This window comes from Amblyomma mixtum, chromosome 8, assembly GCF_055824585.1.
Source record: "Amblyomma mixtum isolate Tamu chromosome 8, ASM5582458v1, whole genome shotgun sequence".
In the NCBI taxonomy this organism is placed as follows: domain Eukaryota; kingdom Metazoa; phylum Arthropoda; class Arachnida; order Ixodida; family Ixodidae; genus Amblyomma; species Amblyomma mixtum.
The window spans coordinates 88,443,771-88,448,371 of NC_143019.1; positions in this window are offsets into that span (position 1 = coordinate 88,443,771).

Genomic DNA, 4,601 nt, shown 5'->3' on the forward strand with positions numbered 1-4,601 from the left:
TTACTGAGTTAAAAAGTGCTAAACAGTCATATAATTTGTTAATGATTACGTCACAAAATCAGTGACGTCAGCAATTGCCGTAGCGCCACCACTGCTTTGAGGAACAGATATCGCAGCTCTGAACGAAACCCCAGCGGTCTCATCAGTGGCTGACCACAACATGGAGGCAGTATTACCGAAAATTTTTTGCAACCGCCCGTCGTGCAGCATTTCAGGTGGTGTCATAGCATTTCTCTTTGCATTTAGCTTACGCGTTTTAGTCAAGTTGGAGGCTAGCTTGCGCCAGGGGTTCGGACCGATGACACATGCATGCACCTTCAGTTGCATGCTGTAAGGCATGGTTGCGTCCACCGAGATATCGAGTTGGAGAGCTACTGCGCTCTTTCCTTTCCTCAAAAACCTTTCTGGCTTTCCTCTAAACACGTGCTTTCGCATTCCTCACCTAAGCAGACAAGTGCCATGAGAATTTTTTCGCCCCAAAGCCTTAGTAGCCCGCTCACCGTAAGATATGAAAAAAGTAGCTTAATCACCTCGCAGTACATCCCATGGACGATAGATGGCGCTACCGGACAGCTGACGCTCGTTACTTCAACGTCTTCCAGACGGTGGCGGCATATATTTTTGTTCAACAAAGATAAGCCCCATAGGTGCGATTAGCATAATATGTGAAGTTCTTTCTGAGAATCTTATGGAGGCATTAGTGGGTAGGCGGCGTATTGAAAGTGATTTAAAACATTCTGGCACAAGCAATTCCGTGGTTATACGTTTGGACTTGAGGTAAAAAGAGTCATCATCAACATATTTATTTTTCAAAGAAGAGTATCATTAACGGTCAACGAAGACGGCGGTCTTGCGGCGACTGGCTGACGCTCGGGCTCGAGAACTGCTCCATGTGACCTGTGCTATTAAGCCTGAGGACATCATCACCTAACCTCTCGCCTCGCTGCTTCATTGATTACTTATCGAAGAGTCATCGTCGCCAGTACTGCGCAAGTGGCAATGAACCACCCTTGATGTTATTTATTTCCAGTTCCCACATGGGCCATACAGAGGACATGGGCCACTTCAACGCCTTTATATTCATGGTGGCTTCAAGTGCTGGTACTTCTTCAAATTGGAGTATTTTTTAAAGACTTACAGAATGGTATTTCAGAAAGTGGCACGTACGTCAGTGTGGTCTGTTGAAGAAAATGGAGAACGTGTAGCTGATAAAGCGCAATTATTAGAAGGTTATATCGCTGAAATTTAGTAATAAAAATATTATTTTTGATTTGATGGTTGATATTGTATTTCGAAATTGAGGGGTGTAATAATGGAAGGTAAGCACAGTTTTGAAATTCTCCTTTTCGTCAACGTATACTGAAACATGGAAGGTTAAAAATATGTTTTTGAAAGCTCGATTTGGCTTTTCCGTGGTGGAGATTTTTGAAAGCTGTTGCCCGCCTTCTAAATGCAGCAAATACCGACCCAGTCTGTGCATTTTATGACGAAGAAGCACCTAAAATGATTCTGGCGACGATTCTACACGTAGCGACACCATTTTTTTTTCACATTTCAGAGCAGAAAACGGCGAGTTGGTTGTTAGTCATATTAAACAGCGCTTATTCATATTAAACCTTGTTTCCAGCTAGGCCTTCGTGACCAGCTGTTCATATTATTTTGTGTGAGTTTGGGAGTGTACTTAATAGTTTGCTCGCCCTTCGGAGAGATTTTCCAGCTTGATAGTCTGAGCAGGCTTCTTAGGAGTTCCTCCCTATGTGCGATCACCTCCCCTGTTGTTCATGAGACTTGATGATGATGGCTATGACCAGTGATTCCGCTTCCGCAGGATCTTTGGCATAGATTGAAGCCCTGATGGATGGTCTCTTAAGGTTCTCGACCGAGCAATGGCGAACCTGCCTGGCTCGGTATAGGTCCTGATGTCCACGTATACCGCTTCCGTTTTTTTTAGTTTTTTGCCAGTGCTTTGGTTCTGGCTCTCCTGCGACCCTTCTGCCGATCACGGTGCATGTGCCTGGGTATCGAATTTACATAGATCTTCTCTATGGAAGGTGTTAGAATTTTGGACTTGGTCTCACTAGTTCGTAGTGCCTGCAATAGCCCCAGTCTCGTCAGGATATCCCAACGTGCTTACGTTGTGCTTAGGCATTTTTTACCCTACAGAACCGCCTTTCTGAGCTCTTTGAAAAAGTTTCGCACTCCGAGTGCTCGAAGGGCAGTTTTATACGCTCTCGTTATGATGGTATCAATGGCCCTTCTATTAACGACTCTGATCTCTTGATAGGGGAGCCGTAGGTAATCCCCCTTGCGACTAGGGCTTGTACTAGGCGGAGGGTGTCTTCCTTCCCCATCGCTTTCCGATGCCAGGTTAGCCTTCTAGTCATTCTTGATATTTGGTTGCCCATAGCCTAGAGAGTTCTGGTTGTATAATCCCCTCTCAGACTCCTAGGTAACCACAGCCCGAAAACTCTGAAACGAGGACATTCATAGACTTTCCGCAAAACGAAAAACATCTAAAAATCCTCTGACACCCATCTTAATCATGAGACAATGTCTCACATAATCCTCAGACCACGTCTTATCCGCGAATCTGCTCTCCTTGATAAGACATTGTCTTAGGGTTGGCATGGCAATCAGTGTTTTTTTTTGTATATGTGCTTCGTTTTGCGGGAAAGCCTATAAATGTCGTCCCTGATAATAAACCTTCCGTTGAAAGTCAGCGCTCGTGTTGTTGTGCTTGTTTCTGTCTTCGTCTTTTCGCGCTGTTTAATATGCGTTTTATCAACTTGCAACGCGAGAATGCCGATTCAACGAGCGTTCAAATACGCACTCTTGTTGTTCGATATTCAGATCATATTGAAAATAAATAAAATTTAAGAGCTTGGCACACCTTTGATGTTCACGGCCTTCACTTTCAGAATATAATCGTAATCATTAAGGTCAAAAACAAATAATGGCTTAAGCAATTTTAGTTAAAGTCTAATTTTGACCTCTATCATAATGCCACCTGGTGTTGCCAGGTGGCGCAATGCTGATGACGACTAAGTAGTGCTCGCGCAGTTAGGGATAGGTGGCCATTGCTGGGTCAGTTTGCTGCCGGGTATTAAAGCACCCTTCGTCAGCAAGTACGTTACAATCTGTGGAGTTAGCTGGCTACCCATTAGCCCAAGCAAGAAACCCCTCCAGGCAGCCGTCGCGCCAGCCCTGTACCTCTTGACACCCTTGTACATCGCTTCAGTCGGAGGATCTGGGGACTGCATCCGGAGCTTGGACCATTAGAGAGCGGTGACATGTCGACAGCCGCTCCTTCTCTGCAAATCGCCGCTGCCACGCCATCCCACTACACCTTGCGGATTCCGCGGATTCTCAAGGCATTCCGTGGGTAAATTTTTGAGGTTGCGGAGGACTGCCACCTTCAAATTTAGCGCGTAACTGCGTTTAACCAGTGGGACGAGACAGGCAAACTCTGCAACGTTTACTTCAGCCTCGAAGATGGTGCTTACACCTGGTTTGGTAACTGAGAAGACGGTTTAATCTTGTGGCTAGAGTTCCGTCGTCGGGTGCTGGAGGCCTAAACCAGCGTGGTTCATCGCGAATGAGGTGAGCGTGCACTACGATCCCGGATCCAGCTGCCGAGCGAAAGCGTTTGCACGTCGAGGACATGACGCATCTCTTCAAGAGAGCTGATCCGTCCATACCCGAAGAAACTCCGGCATTTGATGCTTGGCGTCAAAGAACAGCTGTTCTCAGGCCTCGTACGCAGCTCACCGTCGACTGTTGCTGCATTCTTTGCCGAGGCCACAATGATGGGAAAGGTCTCTTGTGCAAGAAGATCTCGAGAGGGCACAATAGACGTTACCTTCTCTTAATTCCTTCTGATCTCCGAGCTGACATTCATTTCGCATGGCACGATGAGCCCACATTTGGCCCCTTATGGTTTTCAGGAACGCTTGTCAGAGTATGGAACATGTACTACTGGCCTGGACTTCCTGCTGCTGTCAAAGGCTACGTTAAAAGCTGCCGAGAATGCCAGCGCAAGAAGACGCCGCTACCTAATCCGGCGGGGTTTCTCAAGCCCGCTACAGCCCCTCGCGCTCCGTTCGACGAAATCGGCATGGACCTCCTCGGCCCTTTCCCGTTGCTGCACTGTGGCAATAAGTGGATCATAGTTGCTGCCGACTATTTGACTCGCTACGCCGAGACCAAGGCGATCCCTCGTGGAAGAGCTTCCGAAGTCGCTGAGTTTTTCATGCCCAACATAATCTTGCGACATGGCGACCCTTCGCACGCAATTACCGACAGAGGAACGGCGTTTACAGCGCAGCTAATCAACCACATTTTTCGGCTGAGCTGCACAACGCACCGCCAGACCACAGCCTACCATCCTCAGTGCAATGGCTTCACCGAACGATTGAATAGGACCCTTGCGGGCATGCTGTAAATGTACGTAGATGTCCAGCATAAAACTTGGGATGGTGTCCTGCCGTATGTCACCTTCGCCTTCACCACATCCCTGAAGGAAAATACGCGCTTCACCCCGTTTTGCCTTGTGTACAGACGTGAAGTCCAGAGCAGGCTTGATGCCATGCTGCCGTGTCCAG